Genomic DNA, 27,719 nt, shown 5'->3' on the forward strand with positions numbered 1-27,719 from the left:
CTTCTCTTTGGAATTTGCATATAACTTTTCCCCCCTTTTAAAAAATAATTTAAGTTTATTGGGGTGACAATGGTTAGTAAAGTTACATAGGTTTCAGGTGTACAAGTCTGTAATACATCACATTGTGTGTTCATCACCCAGAGACAGTTCTCCTTCCATCACCATATGATTTCACTGATATGTGGGATATAAAACTAAAAACAGCAAAGGAACAAGACAAACAAATAAAGAAACACACCCACATTTTTTAACGTGAAAAATGTTCAGGCTAATGAAGAAATCAGGTAACAGAATGCCTCCTATACAATAATGTCATTGATAAAAATTTCTATTCAATGTATAAAGTACATAAAAAATGTCAGGGGATGTAGATACCAAGTACTGGAAAACCAGACGATTTAAAACTTTTTGTTTATTTGAATTCTCTGTTTTCTACAGTGGTCTTAGGCAGCTTGTGTTTAAAAAGAGTACACATATTACGGTTCCATTTCTGTAAAAGAAAATAACAAAATCTTGATATTTATGCAGGAAGGATAAACACCAAAATGTTAATAGTTGTCGTCCCTAGGTTAATGGAATTACAGGTTATTTTGTTTAATTTCTTTGAGTATTTATCCTTACTGATTTTACTGCAATTATTATGTAACATTTTGGTTTTTACAAAAAAAAAAAAAACCTAAGCAGCATGACCTTTTGGTACTAAAGATCCTACTAATTTTGTTCCTCTGTCAATGGCCAAATTGGAAATTTCTATATGTGCCAGATATTTGAGCTAATAAAGATTCCAAGAGAACCTCCCCGCTCACCCCAACCCCACACATTAGTCTGGAGATATTTCTACTTCCTGCCAAATACCTTCCCCAGATCATTCTGTACTGCTGATATTTTGTCAGATTAATAGATCCCAAGTGATGTGAATATGTTGATTTTATGGCAGACCTCCAGAAAAGGCTTTTTACAGATAAAAATGGATATGATGAATTATGTTTCTTGAGCTCCTGATGTTTCTATTTAAGGGTGTCTGTAGGTACTCAGCCCTTTATGAAAGACACCTGAGGATTGCTCTTTAAAAGCCTTGTACCATCTCTTTGCTTTCAAGCCTTCAGAAACAAGGTCAAGGTTATCCTGGGGGGGGGGGGGGGGAGGCGCGCTTGCCCCCGTCTTGTGGCTTGTGAATTCCTTGGCCCACCTGTGAGTGTAAAGCATTCTCTTCTAATTCAGGTTCATCTGTCAGTCCAGGAAAATGCTTTTCCTTTTCAGAGGACCTGGATTGATTGGTTGGAAATATGATTTGGTTCCTGTGTTTGTACTGGACTGGAGATCAGAAAGCAGTCGCAGACTGCACTGGCTGGCAGGCTTGATTGTAGTGGTGAAGCTCAGAAGTGCAGCAAGAGACAGGAAAATCAGAGCTGTTTACACAGCCTCCTTTCTTTCTTTCCTTGAGTGTTTTAAAGAGGAAGAATGGCCCTCCGAGCTTCCAGAGCTGGCAGCCATACTATCGTGGGCTGTCAAGTTTTATTTCTTTCCTGATTCTTCTGTCAGCTAGAAGCGACTAGACAGCTAGGGAGAGTAAGCGTGAGCGGAAAGGATATTTATCAGGGTATCCCGTTTGCATCAGACACAGTTCTATATCTTGTACATTTAGTATCTCACTCAACCCTCTTATTTTTCAGAAAAAAGATTGATGTTGAGAGAGAGAAGTGGCAGAAGTGGGTGCAAACGCCAAGTCGCCGTCTTTAAACCAGGGGTGTTTGTACAGTGTCGTGTATAGAAAAGATCCATGGCTCACATGTGGGCTGTAGGTAAGTCATTCATTGTCCCTCACGGCACTGTCTTATCTATAGATCGAGGATGACAGTGATGACAATGAGGAAGATGAGGATGACGATGTTCCCGCTGCAGTGTCACTACATCGACTGCAAGGTTCAATGTGACTGAAGCCCTATACACACATGATTTCTGCTGTGCTCCCCTTTTCTCTTTCCTCCTGGCCACGACTGCTGGGAAGAAGTAGTGTTAGCATCAGTGGCAAATTTCCTACACCTTCGAATTGACCTGAAAAGATGCTCTTTTCATCTCATCCCAGTGTATCTTATGGTCGGTGCATCCCAGAATGCAAAGCACAGGTAACATTGTAAGTTTATATCTTTATTCATAAGCTTCTCCGTGAGTCTGGTGACTGTGAAACGCAATCCGAGAACAATGGCATTGAGAACCTTGCCAGATTCTGGAAGTATCTGTTTGAGAAGATTGCTGCGTGGTCCGGGGTCTGCCGATGGGCAGGGTATGAGTGTGACTGGCTGGTGACATGGTGACCCGGCCCTCAGCCCTGCAGCGGGAGGAGAGATACAGCTTCTGTCCCAGCCCCAGGGCCCAGGTAGCAAATGAAATCATTCTTTCCTGAAGTGGCTTCGTCTTCCTCTTCCTCTTCCTCAGTTTTCAGCGGTACCTGGAGCCTGAACTTCAGACCAGTGGAGCGAACGGCTTTTCCAGGCACCCCTCGGTGCTTTCCATATTTCGTTTTTAGTTGTTCTATTTCAGTCCTAGAGCGTATGATTTGGTTTTCGTCTAAAACTCTGAGACCCTTCTGAGTGTTTTGACAACTGACCCAGGAATCAAGGAGGGGGGAGGGGTGCAGCCATTGGTACTCGTGAGTCACTTTTCAACCTGGTTTACTGAACCTGGAAGCCCAGAGCGGGCAATTGTGTGCAAGGGAAGGATGAAGACGGAAACTCGCATTTACCATGCTGTTTCCATGTGCCAGGCACAACATCACGGCTTCCGTTTGCTTTATGTTGTTTATTTTTTACCATTGCATGGAAGTTGGATATTTTATCTACTTCATTGGAAATAGGTTCAGCAACAAAATAATTTGCCGAAATTCTAACTGTATCAAAGACAGAGAGCCCAGATCAGAATCCTTGACTCTCGGTACAAAGCTCCGGTTAAAACACGTGAGAACAAACCATATCAGCCGTAAAATGTATCGCTCCTTCAAGGGCTGCAGGCTGACCCCAAAGACATGACTTAAAACAGAGTGTATAAAACAAGGGAATTTGTAAAACGCTCACTGATTGAAAATAATTACATAAATAAATAGCTTGCATGATTGTAGAGAGGTGCTTTAATTTTTATTTTTGTAAATTCTTGCAACTATATTGTGTAACTTGAACTAACATTTGAGTGCTACCAAGTTTTGGGGCGGTTTTAATCACTTCATAAGAGATGTTTGAAAGCTAATAATTTATATGCAAATTGTAGCTGCTGAGTCCTTGAGAATTGCTGTATTTTCTTAAGTTGATTAAACTCCAGGAAATCATTTTAATAGCATTCACCTTCTTTAAAAATTCCTTCTTGATAGATAACAGAAGAGTTCATGTTAAGCCCGTTGTGTCTTAGTCATATTATCACAAATTCCAAATGAGACGGGTCTGAATTAATAAGATTTCATTGCAGAGCCGAATGGGTCTATTTATACAAAGTGGAGACAGCATGAAGGAGCAATCAGAATCAAATGCATTGAAGGCGGGAAATACCCTAAGTTAAAAAAAATCCTTTGATTTTTCATGGATAAAATGGAAATTCTCTCTTGGGACATTTGATACTTTGTCCTAATCTAAACAGGCTGTTAGCGTCTAAAAAGAGTAGAGATATATCAAGGTGATCTGAGTTTCTGCATTAAATTTCAGCGTCAGCATAGGTTTTGGAACCAGACAGACTGAGGGGCCAGTCCGGGCTTTGTACTTTGTACCCAGTTAGGCCAGTTGCTTAAATTCTCTAAGACTCTGTTTAATCCTCTTTAAATGGGGGCGGGGGGTGGGGATGGGGGGGAGAGGGGGTATTGGAGAAATAGAGCAAACGTGTGTAGAGTTGGTTCAGTTACTGGAATAAAGTAGGAAGCAGAAAGGTAGCTGTTATTATGATGCTGTTACTTTCGTGTTATCCAAGGAATTTTTTTTAAATGGTTTCATTGTGGTAAGAACATTTAACATAAAGTCTGCCCACCTGACCACATTTTAAGTGCAGAATATAGTATTAGGAACTTGAGGCGGTGTGGTACACTGCCTACTCACCTGGCATCACTGAAACGTATGCCCCTTGATTAGTGACTCCCAATTTCCCCTTCCCCTCCCTGTTACCCAAGTAATTTTAAAATGCAATGCAATCAAGAGCTCAATGCAACGAGTTTGAATAACTGCTAAGATCTCAATTCATGAAGTGGTTTTTAATGAATGACTACCAAATTCCATTACCTTCTTTAAAAAAAAAACACACAAAAAAAAACCTAGGTAGGGGAAGTTGTGAGAAAATGGGGAATGATGGTTTGGGTTGGTCCCGGGAGGGGCAGCCACACGCGGAGGTCCTAAGAGAATGCGAACCCAGCCCTCCTCCTCTCGAGGAAGCCACCGCGAGACTTGACAAAGAGAAATCCTTGAAAGAGCTCCACAGCCCGGTTCAATCTGCTCAAACACTAGAAAGAAAGGCCTTGCTAACATAAAAAGACACATCTGCAGTACATTTTGGTTGCAGTAACAAAAACTGGACAAGTCGCTGGCCCGTTCAATCACTAAACTTTCCTTTCCCCTTGCGAAAGTTGAACGTTGTCCACGCGTCTTGTTTGGTGCTTGAATGGGACAGTAAGTAAGTGAAGCCTTCTGGCGGCAGAAGCCTCGGCAGTGCAGGGTGCAATTTCCACTTCCCACAAGCACTTGAGACATTTCTTCCGATGATCATTTTAATGTAGTAATACTATGTTAATAGGATATCCTTGTCTTTCATCTCCTGCCGCGCCCTTTTGGAAAGAAGTAATTTTGTATCAAAACAAAACAGAAACACCACCCCGCCCAATGTAACTTACCAGGTTCAACCCAAAATCAAAGTACAGTAGTGGAGATACAAAATATATGTCTCATTGGTACATTCAGAAATATTGTAAAACATTTTCTTAATTGTGCCCTTCTATAACTTTCCGAGGAAATTGGGTAGCATAGCAAGGGAAGGACATGCACAAAACAAATGAAGGGTTCAGGCTACCTGTAGTTTATAATATTTATCCCCGGTTCAATTTCATGCCTCAGGCTGCTCTATCATGAAGTGTTCCATTTCTGAAAGTAGAAAGCAAAGGAGGAAATATCCAAACTATAAAATGTCAAATTGCTTTCCAAACTTGTTCCAATTTCCAACCACATCAAGAAGGGTGTCTGAAAAGACAATCAGCTTTTGCACTAACCCAATACATATACAATTATTTATTTTAAAAAAATTTTCCTTGGGAATGCATCCTCAAAAGAATGTTCAGGCTTATTCTGAGGCTGTTTGCCTCCAATCCTTTAAAAACTAGTTGTGTAGCTACGGTCTATGTGCCCTTTTTTTTTCTTTAAAAATTTTGTAAATCAAATAAGCCACAATTCAATCTATGTAGGAAAAAAAACAGTGAGAGCTGGATAGATTTGATCCATTTTCTGGGAAGAAGATGCTGGTGTCTTCCCAAAGAGCAACTTAAGGAGAAATAATCAAAACCTTACTCTTTCTCTGATACTAAATGGGAAGGGGAAAACTTTGATGAGATGTGTTTCACCGACGTGTGTCATTAACAGAACTTTCGGAGGAGTTGCTTACCCGTACAGGCACTTGCAATTCCTGAGGCTTGGAGTATAAAGTCAGAGTTTTGCTTGCAGCTCTCAGAAGTTGGATTTCATGAAGAGATATTAACACGTTATCTTCTGTACTATTTCCAGCTCCTGATTTTCCACAGGTATCATCTCTCTTGAGCCTCGAGAAGCTTGTTTCGTGTGTGTTTATAATTCAGGTCTATTGGTGACACGTTTGCTTCATTTATGTGAAACGTCTTCATTTTCCCTTTGTTTTTGAAGGTTTCTTTGGTGGATATAGAATTCTAGGATAACAGCATTGTCTGTTTGCCTGTTTTTCCCCCTAGCACTTTAAAATTGCTGTTTCATTATCTTCTGCCTAGCCTAGCTTTGTTTCTGAGGAGAAATGTCATCATTTTGTCACTATTGCTGAGTATGGTTTGCATGGATTTTCTAACAGTCTGTGCCTGGTCTTTTCTTTTCTTTTTTTTAAAACAATGTCTTTCAAAAAGAGAACCTTTAAAATTTTTTAATGAAGTCCAATTTTCCCACTTTTCCTTTATGCATCCGGCTTTTGGTGTTATATTTAAGAAATCTTCACATAACTTTGTTAGAACAGCCCAGCCTTTTCTCCTGTGTTTCCTTTACTGCTCATACAGAACACCTCACTGCTGACACCAGATGTAGGGGATTTTTCCCCCACCAAGCGATTCTCTGGGACACTGGCTAGGTGTCCTGCAGTTTAGCTCAGTTCTGACACTATCTGCCTGGAGACTGCATCAGACCCCACAGGTTAAAGGCTCAGTCCCACGGGACTTCCCCCAGACACCCCCCACTTCAGATGCCAATCAAAAGAAGTAGGTCACCCATAGTTTTTGTCTGACTTGGCTACAAATCAGAGGTTCCCAACTAAATGTAACTGCTCAGCAAGAAGCATGTTGTTTCACGTCATATTTTCACTCACACCTTTACTCGTTCATATTCATTCAGTACTCACTGGGTACTTGGGTTCATGGTGCCGTGCTAGGAAAAGACAGTGATATACCATCTCTGTTCTAAAGGAGCTTACAGACTGGCTTGAAAATTAAAACTACATTTTCAAAAAATATAGAAGTACAATATGCAGTCTTTCACAAGAGTCAGAGATGTATTTTTTTTTTTTTTAGTGAGAGAGTTTAAGTCTATCTTAATGGAGAAGAGAGTATCTGAGGCACAAACCTGAATGAGCAAATAAACGAATAATCTCTCCAGAGTGGGGTAAAGCATGCTAAGCCATTAGATGAGAGTGATGACAGTAAGTAGGCAGCAGAGTCCAAAGAGTGTATGGGGAACACTGACTTCTTCAAAGTTAGTTGCATTTAAGATTAAGGAGAAAGAAGACAAAGAAGATGAAAAAAACCAAAAACCTGAAAATGTCCATGTATTTTACTTATACGTTCTGGGCTGCCTAATGGAATGTAAATGAGCTACATTGTTTTTGAGTATTTTCTAAATACCCAGAATTTTAAAAGAAATGGTTTGAGTGGCTTCATAAATATGGATTGGCTACAATGCAAAAATCAGCGTTTCTGCCAAGCTCAGCCAATTCCCGTTAGATAACTCTCATGCATGTGTCAGCTTGACTGGGTCACAGAGATTTGGTCAAACATGATCCTGGGTGTTTCTGTGAGGATGTTTTCAAATGAGATGCACCTTGAATTTGGTGGACTGAGTAAAGAAGATTGCTGGAGCTTTGTGGGCAGGCCCTCAGCCAATCAGTTGGAAGCCTGAATAGATCGGAAGACTGACCTTCTCCTGCCTGAAGGCCTTCAGACATCCACTCTTTCTGCCTGGTGGCCTTGGAACGGGACATCAGCTCTTCCTGGTCCTGTGGTGACTGAACGGATTCATGGGGCTCTGGCTGGTTTTGGACTTGTCAGCCTTCATAATTGTGGGAGCCAGTTCCTTATAATTTCTTGTCATGAATCTCGTTATAGACACATGTACTTACAGATACACACACCTAGGATATATTACATATCTATGTATTGAATAACATACATCATTCATTGGGTTTAGAAAACTTATAGCAAGTTTATAGGCTGTGCGTGTATGTGTATAAAGTGCATATATACCTATAGGATGTCTCGTATGTGCCTCGCACATAAGGTACTCGCTTTCTCTGGAGAATCTTGACGATACAAACTGTAAGATTCCTGGTTAACATGTAAGCAAAAGTAGAATGAAAGAAATAGGAAAAATAGTGTCTCAGAATCACCGCCATTTCTGCAATCCAGGTAAGAGCGCAGCGTCCGGCTCCTGCCAGCAAACGGCCATTTCTTAGAATCTGACACTATGACCTGGCAAAAGGAAATGATGGCTTTTGCAGGGCCGAGGAAAGGGCTTTGTTCCACTTGTTCACTCTGACCCTTTCCATCTTGAGGCCATCTGGTTGGCTGTTAAAATGTTCGCTGCGCTCGCCTTGGCAAATATTTTGTTTCCCTAAATCAGACCTAGAGTCATAAATACCTGTGTGTAGCTCTAGGTTGCAGTCCGCAAATGGTACCTGCTTCCTGTCGAACCAGACGGGGAAACCAGCGGTGCAGCAAGACAGAGCTGCGGCACGCCCTGGGACCCGGCCACTTGTGCCAGGGGAGCTGGCTACCAGATGAGCGTAAAATGTAGTCTAGACCTGGTCAAGCCTTGAGCTCTTCCAGGAAACGGAGCTGCAAGTGAGGAATTTGGGCTTTGATTTTTCCCTAGTGGGAAAATACTTAGAGATCATTCATATGACACCGGATGATTATGTGTAAAAATAATGCTTTTTATTTTCCTTCTTTGAACTCCTGGCATTGCTTTTCTCTTTGGAATCCCCAATTCGCCTTTATTTCTCTGAGTGCATCCATTCAACGAGCGCTGAGCGTCCCTTGCGTGCCTGTGCCGCAGACGGTCCTCTTTCATATCTCTGAGCTCCTAGCCATCTGTGTCTTCTTTGCCATTTCCTCCCTCTGAGCCTCCAAAATGCATCCTTCTGGTCACTTGTTGTTTCTTACTCATCTCCTTTTTTTTTTTTTTCCCTCTGGCTTGATGATTTGTCCCTTTTTCCCTCCCTGGTCCAAAGGAGCTTGACCTAATGTGGCAACTATTTCCTTTACATAATGATGGGTTGGGAAGGAAGAGGTGGGTTAACTTTCCTAATAGTCAGCAATTGGAAGGAGTTACCTCCACCAATGTCAGTTGGCTCTTCTCCTCAATCTTGATGGGTTTTTTTTTTCTTAGTACATGGCAACAGGAAAGGCTTGTGCCTTTACTTTTTTTCCACGTAATAAGTTAAGAGGGATTCTTAATGGATTCCTCAGATTTTCTCTATTTGTCTTGCAGATCTGATGGGGAATGCCTGCTTTTCTCGGTCCCATCTTAGAGAAAATTCTGATTGTTTTGCCTTCGAATTTGTGGCTAATCAGAAGGGAGGAAAAAGAGAGAATGCAATTTATTTAAGTACTCATCTGACAAGCATGTGTCAAGGCATAATGAATGATATGTTTTTCACAAATAAAATATATTTTTTCATGCATTCACTGAATTCCAGAGGCTGAGCAACTCAGATGATATTAGATATGTAAAAGTATTTCTAAATTAATTAGTGGTCCACATTTTTGCCAAAATATAGCAGGAGAGTCATTTTAGGACAGGGGTTGGAAACTTCTGCTGTAAAGGGTCAGATAGTAAATATTTTCTAAGTTTCTATTGTAAATACTCAATTCTGCAGTAGTGAAAGCAGATATAGATGAATGCATACACACACAGGATGGCTATATTCTAATAAAAGTTTATTTGCAAAAACAGGTGGCTGGCCTGTTTTGGCCCGTGGCCTCCTTGTTTTAAGACAGTCAGTTTAAAGTCATAAAACAAAAGCCATAGCTATTGTTTAGAAACATAGTTCTTAAAGGAAACAACAGAAACAATGTGTATTGAGAAACCTGGAATATACTCTAAAAAAACGCCGATTCAGAGCCCCCATCTCAGACTGACCGTTTCTGAGTCCCTGACAGTGGCCCTGGAGTTGTACACGCTAACCAGCATCCCAGACGATGGTTGGGTACAAACACGAGACCTGCTACCACTCTAGAGCTACGGATGTGTAGGTTAGCTCACCCATGGAGTGGCACACCTAGGAGGCGAGACGCTGTCCGGATGGGCACCGTCAACTTCTGTGTTATGTTTTTCTTGTCATTCCGGGTGGGCAGATTGGTTAAGAGATTGGGGTTTTGAATCAAATAAGCATGGCTTCCGATGCAGGAAATGCCATTCAATAACGTGGAGCCTTTTCAACATGCTATTTAGTTTCTGTTTCTTTTCTCTTTTTGGTAAAATTGAGATCATATTTATGATATAGGGCTACGGTGAGGAATAAATGAAAGGGTAATTGTAAAGTGCTTAGCAGCCTTCCCAGATACTAGTCAGCAGTCACTTTGAAGTAGATGTTTTGATGAAGTCGTTACCCACTTTTGGTTCTGTGGTTCATGGAAGCCTGGTCAGGACCCCAGCGAACGCCAGCATATTGTGTGTGATGGGGAGGGAACCCTCGGAGTCCCAGCCTCTGGCCCAGAAGGCCTGCCGTGCAGTCGGAGCCTGCACCCTTGTCCTTCGTGTTTCACGAGCAAGTCACTGGGTTTCAGCTCTGGTTGAAATGCCCTAATCGCTCACCCAGCTAGAGGAAGAAAAAGAACGACAAATAGGTTCATGAGCTGGGCCTCTGAAGCATGGCCTGCTCACCCATTTCAGAGCTAAAACCCTTTACTTTTGAGAGAATGTGAACAGAATGTTTCAATCTTAGTGTGAGGGTATTGACCCCATGTGTGTGACAGATGTCTTTCATACCTTGCCGTAATCCTCCCGACACCATGAAGTGGTAGGTGCCCTTCACGCTGGATCATTGGTGAGGAGCCCGAAATGGGAAGACCTGCGGGTTTTGTACATCTGTGCAAGCTGGGAGGATCAGAGCCGAGATTTGCACACAGAGAACTAACTGCGCGTCTCAGAGTCGCTCTTCCGCCATCATTTTCAGCACTTGCTGTCCATTATAATCAACTCCAGAAGTTTGAAAACAATAACGGCTGCTCCCATCATGCCCCAGAGATTCTGACTCAGTTGGTCTGGGGGGGTTGGGGGGGACTCGGGCATTTTGCATTTTTCAAAAGCACCCCTCCCTGCTTACTGCCTGAGTGGCTTCTATTGTGTGTTGGAGTTGAGGGCTACTGTTCTCTATACTAGTTTGTTATTTAAAAGTGCATGTTTTCCTCTTGTAAGTGACCCCCTTTCCTTGTATGTGTCAATATTATTAACTACAATATCTATAAACATCTCAAATGCTAAATTGAGAGCAAGCCAAATACTAGGATATTTAAAAACCTTGTCTTGACGTCAAGCATGGAAGATCAAATACACTAACTTTGTGGTTGCTAGTAAGCGTTCCCAGTGTTTGCCGAGCTCCAAAAAAATCATTGTATTTGTTTTTTTGGCATCTAAAACCAGTCAGTTCCACAAACCGCGTTTGCTTCTGATCAAAGGCAATTCTAGGTCACTGGCTGAGTGGGACCGGTCCAGCTAGTCATGCCTAACCCGATGGTGTCATCCACTCTGAAGAAAGGGGACAACACGCAGTCAAGCCCGGCTCACTGAGTTAATGTGACTGCGCTTCAGGAGGGAGCTGGCCCTGGCAGACTTTTATTTTCCAGTCCTGCTTTAGCCTGCAGACTCTTATCAGGCCCAGGATACGTGAGAGCAACCTGAGGCACTGAGGAAAGGTGAATAGATGGGGGAGCTTCTGTGAAATGCTGTTGGCTGGAGATGAGGGAAGTTTCTAGACAAAGGGCTGTGGAACAGGTGGCCTGGGACGGGAAGCTAGATCCAGCTGGGTTGGGTTTTCCTTCGGTTTGACCTGAGCCACGTTAATCTGTTTAAGGCCCCTACCCCCCCCTTTTTAATCTTTAACCCGAAGACAATGTAGCTAATATTAATAATGATAATAGTAACAATTTCCTATTTTACTGTTTTTGAGGACTACCCCAAATTTAATGGTGGTACATAGACCTATGTTGATGGTTGGGGTTCTGTATTTTCTATGAGCATAAATATGAGCAGAATAAGATACTCTAGTTCCTCATTAGGGGTGAAACTGGGAGCAATCAAGGTGATGAGGGAGCCTCGAAAGGGTTTGAATTTGATTCTGTTTAAAGCATTTATACCAATTTGTTCTGCATCGATCTGAAGGGACAGTGACACTTCATGGGTTATACATTTCTTTTGTATAAGGCTACTAGAGCTCTAGTCCAGAGTTTCTCAAACCTGGACATGGTTAACATTTTGGGTGGCATAATTTTTTGTCGCTGGCGAGGGGAGCTGCCCAGTGCATTGTAGAGTAGCCAGCAGCATCCCTGGTCTCTGCTCATTAGATGCCAGGGGCCCCCCTGTCTGGTTGTGACAACCCATAATATCTCCAGACGTTGCTGAATGTCTCTCCTGGGAGGCAACGTGGCCTCCCACTGAGCACCGCCATAGAAACAGAGGAGCATCTTCATCCCTGGAGAAGATGCTCTTATTTGCTTTTCATGACTGTGAGCCTGGGGCAAGGGAGCCCTCATCCTGAGGAAGTTCCTAATCAGATGTGAGGGCTCAAGGAGTGCTGAATAGCTGTACATGCTTTTCAGAGGCTATATTAGAAGGGGAATTTGATTCAAGGTTAAGTTCAGAAGTGAGAGAAAAAGTGCTGTGTTTTAGAGGGACAGATATCCATGGCGGGGACAGTGTGTGTCAACCAGAGGCAACTGCTCTGGGATTGGATCCTTGTCTGCTCTCCGTGGTCTTAAAACTTCCCCACCTTGTCATGCTCCCCTGCGTTCCCATGGCGACGGAATGGAGAAACTGACGTGGTGCGTTTCGCTGAATTAACTAGTTTGCTCCTGCTGTGAAGGCGCGGGTGACACCTGTCTTGCTCTTTACTTCACACCTGTGGCAGCCAGCACGCCCATCATGAAGTAGGGACGGGTAAATATTTGTTAAAAAAAAAATGAACCGACACGCAAATAAGTTACAGGGCAGGTAAGGAGGTCAGGAAATGGGGAAAAGTTCTCGCTCTACTATCAGTGGGTTGGGCAAGTCACTTCCACTTCCTGAGGACTGGAGAGGTGAGTTAGGTGACCTGGGAGGTTTCTTACAGCTGTGAAACCTCATGGCTTCTGGCAAGGTCCCAGGCAGTGTCGTATAATTGTCGCTACTAAAATCCTTTGGTCACTTGAGCTGTGAGTGCTGATGTACAGGGCAAGCTCGTCTCACTTATCAGGGTCCAGCGATCAGAGAATACTATGGTGATCAGAGAACTTTGGGGGACAGTTACCCAAAAGGACACATGTCACAGGTGGAGACAGAATGAGGAGCAGACGAAGGCAAGCTGCTGGAATACGTGACCCTTTCATTATTTGTGTTAGGTTTTTCTTCCTCAAATAAGAATGAGATGTTAAATGTCTAGTATGAAGAGACTAATCAATAACTAGATTGTGTGGAATCAGGAGGGAGTAACCACATACCAACTAAAGAAAATGTCCTTTCACATGCAGCTCACACACTAGTTATTTCTTTACAGGTATTTTGGAAATAGGTAATAAATGCGTTTTCAGTCCACCTTTTAAGATTTATCATGTGGTAGAAATAGACCAGCCCTAAAAGGTGTTCTGTGACTAACACACGAGCTATTTGTTAGCAACAGTTTTAGACAGTCACACATCATCACAAGAATATCAAAGTGAATAATTAATATCGGAAATTCACTTCTCAAACTGAAAGCTGGAAAGATGACTTCCAGAGGAAGCCTAATTACCACCCACATAAACCAGTCAGTAAAAGTGACCACAGTTTTACACCACTGAAACTTGGAAAGGTAGAGGGCAAGCTGACTGCAAAACGACTGCCCATAATCCTAGAGCAAATCCGGACTCAAAAAACAGCGTGTTTCAAGCTGCCTCCCATGCCGACTTAGCCAAGGCTCTGTAGATAATGCTGACTGTAATTTATGGCTGAGGCAGATGGACTTGGCAATGCTAAGTGTTTTCTGTGGAAAGTCAGAGGCCCCTGAAAGTTATCACAAAGCTTAAATTCAGACTAGTTTGGTGGATGGCAGATACAGAAGATGTGCTTATTCACATTGGCTGCTGAGTGTGCTTGAGCAGCCACTCCAGCCAGGATTGGCTCTCCGTGTTGCCACAGGGTGTCAGCCATGGGACAATGTCCGAGGAGCAGGGTCCTGCGGAAAGGGGAGTGTGGTGAGCAGGAAAGTACTGAGATGGCAGGGAAATGGGTACCCCGTTTTGATGACATTGGGGCTGGGGGCGCCAGAGGCCAAGGCTTAGCAAGGGCCATGAATCCACTACCAGGGTGGGTGCTGAGAACAAAGGGGCTTCTGCCCACGGTGGATGGCACTGGGGCGTCTTATTAACTAAGGGCACGAGGAATTTCTCCCCAAAGTGCACACAGACTTCAGAAACTCCCAGACACTGAGAAAATGGAGAAGAAAGATGGTCCTAGGATAGGATACAGGCAATGATTCCCCTTTTAAGCTCTAGCACTGTCAGGGGGTCAGAGAAACCCTGGGAACAGAGGAGACCAGGCAGGGCAGAGTTGGGTCTCATAACCAGGACAGCTGCGCCAGAAATATTCACAGAATTGCAGAAGGTGTTTGTTCAACAAAATATTCTGCTCATTTTTACTCTGAGTACCATGGTAGGTTATGAGAGGATAAGATTAAATTAGAAATATCTCTGTTCTTGAGACATGTGCTTAATCTAGAAAGGACAGCACAGGCATACACGTCAAATAGAGATGCTATGGGACTCTGAGGACAGGCTACGTAACGTAACTTAAAACAATCAATAGGGCTTTTTGGAGGAAATGGCACTTGACCCGAGTCTGGAAACAGCATGAATGAGAGTGAGTAAGTAGGGAAAGTGCTATTGTTGAAAGTGATGCGAGAAATAAAGGCAAAAATTTGTGGATTATCATGTAGAGTGTGTGTGCGCGCGCACGCGCGTGCTGGAGAAAGGGAATGACTAAAATTTGTTTGTCATTTGGAATTTAAATTCAATGTAGGAATTAACAGAGGCATGAGTGGAATATAAATAGGGGTATACCTAGAAGGCTATTGGTATGTCATGTTAAGAAGTGTGGGGATTTTATCCAATCATAGATAATAAATAGGGAAGGGTTAAAATCAAGGTCATCCTTTAGATGTGGCCACTGAAGAATGTGGAAGGTAATTGTGAGATTGAGAAATCAGAGGCAAAGAGCTCATTCAGGTGGTAGTTGTTCAACTCAAACGTGGGATAAAAAAATGGAAGGGAAAATGAAAATTAGATATGCATTTAGGAGGTGGAATAACTAGGACCATGGCTGGTTGAACATGGATGTTGAGGGACAAAGCTGACTCCCAACATCTCTCTGATTTCCAGCTCAGTGAATGTAGGTTCCATTGACTGAAACAGAAACATGGGAGAAAGAGTGAGCCACTGGCTAGGAAAGATAATAGCTGAAATTCTCATGAAATGGCCAAAATGTGCATCAGAAAGTTGGACCTGAGTGGAAAACCCAACAGAAAATTCAAATAGAGGAAAAAAAGATTTCTGTGTTAACAGAGAATAAGTGGTTATTTGGGCATAAGGTATTTGTGACTTTTTCAAACTTAATGCTATGTGGGAAGGGGAGCAAAACTTCTAATATTTTTGCCCGTGTGGAATTATATTCGCTCCATTGGAGAGACAGGTAATTGGATGCTTATTCTGTTTGGTTGAGGCTAGGACTAGTGTAAGCAAAGAATATCATAATATTTTAACAATTATAGATAAGTGATTATAATTTAATAATTATAGATCGCCCTGGAACATGGATTGATAAAGGAATTTTTTTATGTTGACTCCTTAATTATTCCATACCCCTTTGAGATCTGCAAAGATTGCATGGTGGTGTTTTGGAAGGAAGTGCATTCCTCAATATTGGGGGTGTTTAACAATAAACTATACAATTACTGGGCATGGATGTTATAATGGGAATCTTTACTGAAGAACAGAGTAGGTGGTTGAATGGACCATTAAGTAAGATTATCATATATTCCAGACAAAATTTCAGGAAATAGTGTTTTCTGATTCATCGACTTTATATAAATGATCAAAAGAGGTGCACAATTTAACCACATATTTACAAAATCTAATAAATGCCTTATATACATTAAAGTAGGACTGTCTTGATAGGGAATTACTATAACTTTCCAAATTGTTGCCAACTTTAAGATTCGTTGTATCCTCTGTGGTTTGTATAGCATTTTGCACTTGGTTGGGCACAATAAACGTGTTTAACAGATGCATTGATAATATTGATATCATGGCATTTTACTTAGACTCCAATAATTGCTTTTTCCTAAAGAGTTGATAAAGAAAATGTGAAAAGTAAGGAACAGGAAAGCAAAGCTAATCATCTCATTAAATGAAATCATTTCATGTGCACTTAGAGAACACAGCTGCAAAAGTATTTTGGAAATAGTTTTGAAAGTATGAGTTCTAAACCGTTGTTATAGCTCTAGAAGGTTTCTAGCCTAATAATAGGACATTTTCAGTTCTTTGCTAAAAGTTTATTTTTAAAATGAGGTTTTAATAGAATTTTTAGAGTAAAAACAATAAGCGGTACTAATAGATTGGAACAGTCTATTATACTCTATATTTTAGGGTAAAGTATATTTTTACTATGACTCAAAACTAAGCTCCACAAAGACAAGAATGTTTGATTTGTTTCATATGCTGAGTACCTCATGTACCTCGTATTTTACAGTGACAAATACATTTTTGTTGAGTTCTGTTGAAAATCTTAGTCCTATTAAAATGGATGGTATCTAAGTACACCACAAAGCAAGGATCATTTCTGATATGAGCTCCCAGGTCTCAGGACAAAGCTATAGCACCATATTAATCCAGGACTTGGAAAACCAGTTGTAAGCAGGGTCATAATAACATAATAACATAATAACATAATAACAATAGCAAAACATCTTCTCTGACTTCTGGCTACTACTTGGCAATAAACTAGGAAGAACATAGCTTCCCACCCTCAAACAACAACAAAAAGCGCTGGACAACTGGTCTCATGGTTTTTCTTAAACTCATCAGAGAGGTGAGGTTACAGAGCAGTGAGCTAGCCTCCAATCTAAGGAGAGAGGAGCAACTGCAGAGAGAGAAGAGATTCAGGCCCTTGTTTACCTGGGACAAACATAGCCAGAGACGCAGGTAAGAAGAATTCTGCTAGAAGTTTTCATCCACCGGTATGGGCTGGAGGGAGTATGGCAGCCCTGAAAGCTCCAACATAGGAACAGGTTACACCTCCTGGCGGGCTCTTCTGCATGGACTCTAATAGATGCTCACAAAAGAAGATTGGTGAGAGTCCTGAGAAATTATTCCTAGCTGTGCTGTCGTAGGGGGAGGAGGCCAGCGCCACTTTGGGAGGGGCCTGAAGGCCTCCATTTCACCTGTGAACCAAGAGCCTGGGAGGCAGGATGGGCAAGGAGCACTCTACAGTTTGGGTCACTGGTTAACCCACTGCCCCTGGGGGGAGGGGGTAGAAAAATAAATCCCCTAAGCCTAAGAGAGGATAAGAATATAAGTTGGGGACAAGAGCTGTCGTGGGCCAGGGGCACAGAAGGCCAGATCCCCAAGCCTCAAGGCCTCGGTGCTTGCCTAAGCCTGAGTTCTATCCAAACTGACAAGAATTCCTCCTCCCACCCTGAGCAGGCAGATGAGCATGGAATAACAAGTACAGTGGAATACGCAGGCAAGGGACAAGCGCGTGGAGAAAGCCCCTCTCTGAGGTGCAGCACCCAGGGAAGACCTAAAGCTGGGGGGGCGACAGAAATGGAGGAGGAGGAAGAAAACCTTCCGGCAAACCAGTCGCCACCCTAAACACAAGCAGTGCTAGAGGAAGCAGAAGCTGGTGGTACACTGAAGTAACCATGGCAACAACAAGCGCCAGACCCACCTCAGCTCTTACCTTGATTCCATCCCCACACCAAAGACTCAGCAGAAGAAAACAGGAGCTCATTTCTAAGCAGAAAAAGTGATGTACTCAGTCTTTGCTGCCCTACACAAAATGTGTGGCTTTCAAGAAAAAAATGACAAGGCATACTAAAACAAAACAAAACAAAACAAAAAAGCAAACAAAACTCACATAACGCACTGCCAAGACACAACACAATTAACAGACCCAGAGTCAGATATGACACAGATGTGGAACTAATCAATGTAATTTAATATAATTATGAAAAGTTATGAAAAGGACAAATGTAAGATTAGATGGGTAATTTCAGGAGGGAGATGAAATCTATAAGAAAGAATCAAATGGAAATACTAGAAAGATAAAGCAGAGTGATAGAGATGAGTGTCTTTCACACTGTATTAGTTTTCTATACCTGTCATAATAGAACAGCACAAATTAGATTGCTTAACACATTAGAAATTTATTCTCTCCCAGTTCTGGAGGCCAGGAGTTCAAAGTTAAGGTGTCAGTAGGGTTGGTTCCTCTTCAGGGCTCAGAGGGAAAACCTGTTCCATGCCTGTCTCATAGTTTTTGTTGGTTACTGGCAATCCTTGGTGTTCTCTGGCTTGTGAAAGCATGACTCCAGTCTCTTTCTCTGTTGTCACACAGTGTTCTTTCTAGGTGTCTTCTTTGTCTTCAGATGACATTCTCTTCTCTTTGTCTCTTTGCCTTTGCATATAACTTCACAAGTCATGTTGGATTAAGAACCTGACTCACTTCCACATGGCCTCATCTGAACCAATTACATCTGTAACAACACTATTTCCAAATAAGGCCACTTCATGAGGTTCTGGAAGGACAATTTTGGGAGGACACTATTCAACCCAGAATAGACTCTACCTAGTCAAGGAAATAATTAGTAAACCTGTAGATAAGTCAACAGAAATTTCCACAGCTTAAACACAGAGAAGAGATAAATGAGATAAGATTACACAAATAGATAAAAGAACACAGAATGGAATGTGGAAGATCATGCAATAATATCAGATGATGAAATATATACATAATTGAAATCCCAGAAGGAAAAGACAGAGAAAGAAAGGGGATAAGAAATACATGAAGAAGCAGTGGCTGAGAATTTTTCAAAATAAATTACAGGCACCAAAATATAGATCCATGAAGCTCAGAGAACACTAATTAGAATAAATAAGATAGATAGATAGATAGCCCAAGGCATATCATATTCAAACTGTAGAAAACTAAATATAAATTATAGGGAAAATCTTGAAGACATTTAGAGAAAAATGAGACATAACAGAGAAAGAAACATAAGAATTAAAGACGACTTCTCATCAAAAACCATGAAAGGTAGAAGATAATGAAGCAATATCTTTAAAGTATTAATGAAAACAAATTTGTCAACCCAGAATTCTGTACCCAGAAAAAGTATCTTTCCAAAATTACAATTAACACCATGTTTCATGGTCAAAACTGAACTATACACCACAAATAATGACTTTTACTGTATGAAATCAAGGCATCATTTTTTAAAACTTTAAAGCTGCTTAAAAAAGTGCAAAACCTTATTTTTTAACAAAGTTCACATTATTTCAAATGCCCACAATTTCTCCTTTCTCTTCCAAGGACTTTCAAGGATGTACTAGGAGTTCACACATCTTCCAGGCTATCTCGGGGCAACTCTTCTCAGTCATCTATCTGCTCAGGACCAGCTTCATAGGTCACAGGGCCCCCGCACTTAGAAAAGCCTTGTGCTGGATTTCACACTCTGTTGTTAATGCCTTGAATTCTTAGGCGTTTCTAAATGAAGGGCTCTAATTTTGTGCACTGGACCCTGAAAGTTATTTAGCCCATCCTGCCCTTGATCCTCAGTCAGCAGTTCGCAGTATTACACGTGCATGCAACCCCTGTGTGGTGTGACTCCTCACACGTCCTCTTTGACTCACCACAGTGAAATTTGGGGAAAGAACTCCGTCTTCATTGTGTTCGACTCTGTTTCTAGGACACAGAGTCTCATCCTCTTGTCCTGTCACTGTCTTATAACATTCGCAATGACCCAGCTCTTTTCTCAGCTCTTGTAGTTCATTACAGCTGCCCTCTCTTTAGCAACCTGGTACCAGTTCCCTGGAGGAATGGGGAGATAATCTGAAGGCCAGCATTTTGTGTCTCATTCAAAATTGTACCTCCCTTCTGACTTTTATTAGAATACTTATAGCAAGTGAGTCTCATGCTCGTGTTAGTCGGCAGATTAAGATCACTGGGAGCTTTAAAAAAATTAATGTTGGAACAAAGCAACTGGATTGGAATTTCTGGAAATGGGCGAGTCCTTTCGCAAACTCTTCCACTCTTCTGAGTTGTTCTAACTTGCAGCCAGGATTGAGAACCATTGTTCCTCATCTAGCTTTTACATACCAACATTGTCTTACCCCTGGTAGACTCCTGCTTCATCCATTATTTGGCTGTGTGTGTGTGTGTGTGTGTGTGTGTCTATGTCTGTGTGTACACAGGACATATGTGTGCACGTGTGTGGGATGTCATTAAGATTTACACCCCCTGAACCATGTCCAGTCATTTTGTAAATGCATAAAATTCAGATGGGGCTGTTCCTGTGGTCTGCAGGCACACACACTGTGAAGGAATTTGTATGATGATGAACATTTCTTTTAGGATCACACTCTATGACCCTTTTAGAGTTATTATGAAGTTCCAGCACAATTAAATACTGGAAAGAATGCAAAAGTCGAGCCCAGACCCTAGGAGTGGAGAATTATGATGGAATTGAGAAAACTTTAATGAGGAATATGTAGCAGCATAATAGAGAACTGGAACTAGTTTGAACTGGTACCTCTTAAAATAAGTGTTTTATTATAAGGATAAGTATTATGGTAGATTAAAATAAATATACATTTATAGATTTTATAGTTTTCAAATGTATTCATAACAGTCATCTCATTGAATCCTCATAATACTCTGTAAAATAAGGATTATTATTCTCACTTTATAGATGGAAAAGTTGAAGTTCAAGGATGTTAATTCACATGCCCAAATCATATATGCTTTAGGTTTGTCAGGAACAAATACAAAAGTTGTTAAAATGGACATCTGATCATTTGGTGTCCTTTCAGTGGAATGTTGGGTGTTTTTACAGTAATCTGAACCTTTTATTGCCTGAGCCAGCCTGCAGCTCTCTAAGTGACAGGTGACTGAGAGCAGCACAGGTGACTCTTGTGTCTGTAGATGCGTGGTGGGTTTGCAAGTGGTTGCTACCCTGTGGGATAGATGACTCAAATATTACATCTTGTAACTGGTGGCTAGTTACCCATTTTGCACCTATTAGCAAGTTTATTTCAGCAGCCTTGATTGCTTGTATTTGTATGTGTGTTCAGATTTTCCTTTGAACTGATTTTAACATCTTACAGGTTTCCTCATTAATTAATATGCTAAATTTAAAATTTTACATGTTTATCGTATATCTGTTTGAAAGTCAGCATTTTCCCCTTTTGAAAATTATCGTACAATGGAATTGAATTCAAGTCTTCTGCTTCCAATCCCAGGGTTTATTAACTATAGAAATTCAAAGGAGCTAAATAAATCTTGCTTCTGTAAGTTGTCAAGTCCACAAAAGACCACCCAAAACATAGTGCAGCAAGGGAAATGTCACTTTGACAGCAAAAAGTATGTACCTATATACATACATAGATTAAACCAGTGATTCTCAACCTGTGGGTCGCGACCCCTTTGGGGGTCAAACGACCCTTTCACAGGGGTCGCCTAAGACCATTGGAAAACAAAAAGATATTTACATTACGATTCATAACAGTAGCAAAATTACAGTTATAGAGTAGCAACGAAAATAATTTTATGGTTGGGGGTCACCACAACATGAGGAACTGTATTAAGGGGTCGTGGCATTAGGAAGGTTGAGAACCGCTGGATTAAACAAAAGTAATAAAGTGATCTTTATTCACAGATGACGTGATTGCATAACTAGACAATCCAAAAGAATCTATAAAGAATTTGCATTAATAATCCATTTTAGCAAGATCTCTGGATACAATAAATAGAAAAATAGAATAAAAAGATGCCATTTATAATTGAATTGAAGCATATAAAATACTACTTAGGAATAAATCTAATGGTAGATGCACAAATATCTACACAGAAAACTGTAAAACAGTGGGAGAAACAAAGAAGGCAAATAAATATACATGTATTTAAAAGATCCATTTGTTAACAGATTATAATTCATCCCACATTGATCAATAGATCAAATGCAATTCCTGGAGATAATTTTGGACACTGGCAAGCAGATTTCAAAACTTATTTGGAAATGCAAAGGGCTTAAATTAGCCAAGAAAAATCTCAGAGAACAACCACCAAATTGGGGGATGTAGAATCCCAGGTATTAAGATTTCTTAGAATGCTGCAGTATTTATGTAAGTGTGGTATTAGCATAAAATAGACAAATAGTACAGAATAGTAAGTGTGCAAAAAGAACACCCATGTATGGTTATTTGATTTATTACAAAGGAGACACCGTGGAGTACAGACAAAGGTGGTCATTTTGATAAATGGAGCTAAGTCAGTTTGGTTATCTCTAAGGAACATCTTTCCTCTGTCTGCTGTCAACCCCTGAAAAGACCACCCCAAAACTTGTTGATTAAGGAAACTCAGTTTATTAGATCTACGTTTGACATAAGTCAGAGAAAGGTATTTGGGGCTTTAGGATTTGAACCTTAATGGTTAAAGCTAGACCTTTCACGACTGGGAACTGATGATTAAAAAAATCCATGACATGATAGTTTAGGATTGGTTCAAGAGGAATCTTGAAGTGAGCCTAAATAAGTAAACTGATTTTTGGTAAGTGAGCTGCTTGCTCAGGTGAGAAATCTATTATCCTGATGGGAGAAATATGTCCTAGATAAGCATTGTATTTGCCGGAGTAAATGGTTTGCAAGAATTTCCTGGACCAAATAATTAACTCAGTCCCATTCGGCCTCAGGTCTCTGTCCTGCTAAATAACTATATGGATGTAATTGTTACTACTCCCACCTTCTACCTCACCCCATACACAAAAGTCAATTCTAAGTGGAATGCAGTTCTAAATTAAGAAGTAAAATTAAGGAAAGCTTCTAGAAGAAGACATAGGAGAATATTCATGACCTTCAAATAGGCAAGGATTTCTTAAATCAGATACAAAAAGTTAATTATTCATAACTGAGTAAAAAAGTGGATACTTGAGCTACATTAAGAACTTTTGTCCATTCAAAATAAAACATTAAGGGAGTGAAAAGTAGAAAACCAATAGAAAAAGTGTGCAAAAAAATTGAATAGGAACTTGACAGAGAGGATATCCAAATGGCTATTAAAGCTGAGAAAAATCATATCTTGTAACTCAGTAATTCCATTTATCTCATATACACCTAAAAGATGTTCTATGTGTATTCGCTAAAAGATATGTAATTACTGTATATAGTGTCAGGTGGGTACTAGACTTATCAGGGGGAATCACCTTGTAAATTATGTCTAACCATTGTGCCATACACCTGAAACTAATATAAAATTGAATGTCAACTGTCATTGAAAAATATTTGTAAATTAAAATAATAGGTATAAAGACAACTGAAAAATAAGTAAAAAAGACATGTACAATAATTTCTACTAATAGAAGAGTATAAATAAAGTTGTGGTATGTCTATACAGTGGAGAAGGAATGAGGATGAATAATCTATTGCTTCATGTAACAATACGAATGACTCTTAAAAACATAATGCTAGGCAAAAAGAAGCCAAACACAAAAAAGAGTAGACTGAATCTAATTATATAAAGTTCAAACATAGGCAAATTTAATCTATGTTATGAGTCACAGTAACGTTTACCTTCGGTAGGAACTTGAAGAGGACATTCAGAGCCTCTGCAGTGTTAAGCACTTGCTCTTTTGTGGCCCGAGTGCAGGTTATGCTTACAGGGTGTGCTGGTTTTATGTAAATCTAATAGGCTGAATTTACAAGAAGTCTGTAAGGGAAGGTGGGAGAAAGAAAAGAAAGGAAGAAGGAAAGCACTTTCTAGGGATCTACAATGTAATAGTTATCACAAAAAGCAACACGGTAAAAGAATAGCACAATTGAAGGACTTTTCACACAAACCAAAACAAATGAAAGGGTGAGGATGTTAACCTCGAGTGAGTTGGTCACCTCGCTTTCAGTTCTTAGAATTCTCCTCTGGAATATTTTCCTTGGGGTCAAGCTTAGTCCTTCGTACCTCATTAAAGAAGCATTCACAGCTAGATGGGTGCTATTTCTCTTCACCTGGAGCCACATTTCCATCTTAATTGACAGCCCAGCTCCTGTTCTCCTTCCCCACATACAGTTGGAATGAAAGAGCATGTGTGCTGCAGTTGAGGCTCAGGAATGGGATGTTTGGAGTTCCTGGAGTCATTCTTCACTCAGTGAAACCTGAAGTCGTCCACGCCCTCCGTGGAACATTTGCTGCAAGGTGACTCTAACATGGGTTTCAGCTGACATCCTTTCTGCTAGTTCCAGAAATACAAATTAGCCTGTGTTGGCAGAAGATTAGGGGCTGCTCTTTTAAGCAGTCTTTCATTCTGCAGTTTTATTTTCCATTCATCTTGCCAAGAGAGTATCTTTTTCCAGAAGTTTCTCCTCTGCTCTCCCTGCCCTCCTTTTCTTTCATTTTTTTTTTTCCTTCTGAGCTTCAACTCTATCTTTCCTGGAGCCTCTTGCTGTTTCTTATCCTCGTATATTCTTACACTGCTGATTTCTTTCATGTCTACACTTTTATCTCTGATTTTAACATTCTTGGCCAGCAGTCAAAATGTTTATAAATTGAGTGCAACCCAAATTGGTAAAGTACTTGTTTTGTTCAATAACATTTCATTTACCATTTAGATTTTCTTGAATCTCATAAGTTTGAGATGCAGATTGAGATCAGACCAACTATTGCTCATTACCAAATATTGATTGTCTGCAATGAGAGTTTTATTTTCCCTTACATCATAAATATCTCAATAAGAGGATATAACCATCTTCCACGTTCCTCTACCTTTGAAATTTAGCCCCTCCAAGCTCACACTGGGTTATAAAGCCTACATTTAGGAAGCCTCACTAAGTGTAATAACCTGCTGTCCAGTGTGTACGTGAGTCTAAGAGAAGCTCTCTTTGGCGTTGGTGGCAGTAGATGGGGCAAAGCCAGGGCCGGTGACAACTCCTCCTGATTCTGCCATAATGGCCCTTGGTTTATCTTGTTTACAACTTTCGGACCTTGGAAGTCTCTTTATTATCAAAGGCCTTGCCATTTACGCACAGGAAGGATGACTGCGCAGCACTGGGGTCTGTGGTTAACCTGCACTATTTGGATATCTCCAGGGAGGGAGGAGACGACGGCAGCTGGAGCCCCGTGGAAACCCTGCTTGGTGACCTGGAGCCCGGGCATTGGCTGAGACTTCTTGTGGTGTTAGCGCCCGCCTCTCTAGTTTAAACATCAAAACAAAACAAAACAAAAACAAACAAAACAAAGCACACACAAAAACAAAGCACTAGTTTTCTCTCTCTCCTTTTATTTCTTTTTCCCCCCCAGCTTTCTATGGGATTGAAATATCCAAGCCTCTCCACAAGGCATATTGTTGTTTGGTCCCTTCTTAATACAATGGCTTAAATTCAGTGCTATTCTTGAGCACCAAACAGGCATCTTTATGACATTATGGGTAACTTCAATAACATCTCTCCAAAATCCTGCTTTTATTTCCCATCTATTAGAAGTGAGTAAGGCTTTTATGGAGAAGGAGCTCTCCAATGAGTAACATTTAACTACTTTATTTTCTTTTTCATGTTTTATTTCTAGTACCACTCGAACCTGACTCAATTATAAATTAAGTGAAAGAGGAGATGGATTTTGGCACTTCTGGCTAGAATTGGAGTTTCCAGATTTATAGTCTATTGTATTTTAAACACTGGTTAGTTTTCCATATTTGTTTTTCATCTGGACACATCAGTGGCCTAGAAATTCAGGGAACTCTTAGAATTGAAATTTCAACCCTCCGTCTCTGTCTGTTAAGGAGTTTCTCTTCATTTTGGGGAGGGGTGGAACCTTAGCTAAGACTGCGTTACGTCATTTGGGTTCCATGCCATGAGAATGACTTGTAGGAAAGGGGTGGTTGCAGCCAATGTTTCTGTGTAGATTCTGTTTTTGGAATACAAAGAAGAAAACAAGAAGGAGAGGAGGAGGAGAAAGAGGAGTAAAAATCTCTATTATACTTACTCTGCTATAGTGAAATGTTATAATAATAATCTAGGTTCTTTCTTCTTCCACAGTCGCTTCAAGAAAACATGGGTATAAATAACCATAAAGCCTTTCTCTAAACAGAAAAAAAAAATTCAAACCTTACGTGAGATGAAATACGTAGGTTAAGAGTAATTAGTCCATTTGAATGCACCTGCTCAGAAGTGGGCTCTGGTTAGAGAAGAAAGCAGATGAAAATAACTACCTGGATTGAGAACGGACAGTTTCACGATCATTTGTATGACTGGTTTCTTGATTTTCTAGTTCCTTGAACTTTCTTTTTTTTTTTTTTAAAGATTTTATTGGGGAATTGTGGGAGGGGAACAGCGCTGGGGAATCGGGGGAAGGGGAACAGAAAACTTGCTGTCGTTTTGTTCTTCAGTTTAGTTGTGGAGGACGTTGCTTCACTGGCCAAAGTTGGCACCATCATTGCGCTCTTTCCGGGCGAGGCAGATCAGTCGCCGGCTTTCTGGACGGCCACTCACTGCGGCTGCTGGCCGCTCACACTGGCTGCTGGCTACACACGGTAGCCCATGGCAACCCACTGCAGCAGGGGCTGCAGCCTACACCATCGCCAGCGACTCACAGCAGCCCAGCTCCAGGTTGAGCTGTTCAGCATCTTAGCTGTAGAGGGCAGTGTCACTGTCCTTCATATGTGGGATCCGAACCGGGGCCCTCTGGCATCCCAAGCCAGCTCTTAACCAACGCGCCACTCGGCCACCCTAGTTCCTTGAACTTTCATCTTCCAAAGGGATGTCCACTCAATAGGAGCTCAGGACTATATACATCATTATAATTTTTATTAATCTTTTGCTTCTAAAGTGCTAAAGTTTTCATGAGTGTTATACTTTAATCATTATTATAATAATATTTTATGTCTAGTGCTTTGACATCACCTAAATACATTCCTACATAGTACATCATTTGAGCCTCAAAACTATCAGGAGAGGTGGGTAAAGCAAGAACAATTATCTACATTTTATAAATAGCAACTTGAAGCCTCAAGATATTGATTTTTTCATCTCCAAGATCATAGTCTACAAAATGATGGGCTGTGTGATATAATTTTACCACTCTTCCAGTATAACTCACTCCCATATTATTAACTTCAAAAGAGTTAAGTAAAAGTTTTTAAAATTCCACTTTTTTCAGTTCCTCCCCCAATTCCCTAATTTTTCTAAAAAAGGTATTTTCTTAACCAGCTGGTGATCATGTTCAGTTTGTGGAACCAGAAAAAAAAACTGAAAGAAAAAAAATAGCAAAATATTACCCTTTTTAACTGAACTGATTTAAGACATAACAAAGGAAATGGAAAAAATTGGACTATCCTGACAGATAACTTTGTTTGCCAAACTACAGGCAGATCAGGATTTAAGAAGCTTAAACTCCTGGAAAATAAGAGAATAATTCCAACTGGAAATTTAAAAAAAATGACTTTCAAAAGTAGGACACTACAGATCAGTGAGATGGTACAAATACAAAAGTTAAAGAGACCATAATTAATCTGACTCTTAGGTACACTTACTAACATCTAAAAGTAATCTGTATGTGTTGGTAAACGTTGTTATTGTCAGTGGTGCAAAAAGATTATATACCCTCAGCAGTTTCAAATAGCCTCTTCCAGCGTATGACTATTAAAACCCACTGAAATCCATGGGGCTGCAGTATAAATACAGATATATAAACATGCATGCATTAAATGTCTTCAACAGCGACCAAAATGTTAAATTGATTTTATGAGAAGTTGGTTTTCCAGCCACTGAGTGGCTG

At 40.7% G+C, this 27,719-nt stretch overlaps 1 long non-coding RNA gene across 1 annotated transcript in view; it reads left to right on the top strand.

Annotated features, from left to right (window-relative positions):
• The first annotated feature begins 1,722 nt into the window (after positions 1-1,722).
• Positions 1,723-27,719, top strand: part of LOC109371351 (uncharacterized) — a 69,652-nt gene continuing 43,655 nt past the window's right edge. Inside the window, exon 1 of the long non-coding RNA XR_002121861.1 lies at positions 1,723-1,802. This is a non-coding gene — a long non-coding RNA (uncharacterized LOC109371351). The remainder of the gene's footprint in view (positions 1,803-27,719) is intronic.

Source organism: Hipposideros armiger, unplaced genomic scaffold (genome assembly GCF_001890085.2).
Source record: "Hipposideros armiger isolate ML-2016 unplaced genomic scaffold, ASM189008v1 scaffold_562, whole genome shotgun sequence".
NCBI lineage: Eukaryota > Metazoa > Chordata > Mammalia > Chiroptera > Hipposideridae > Hipposideros > Hipposideros armiger.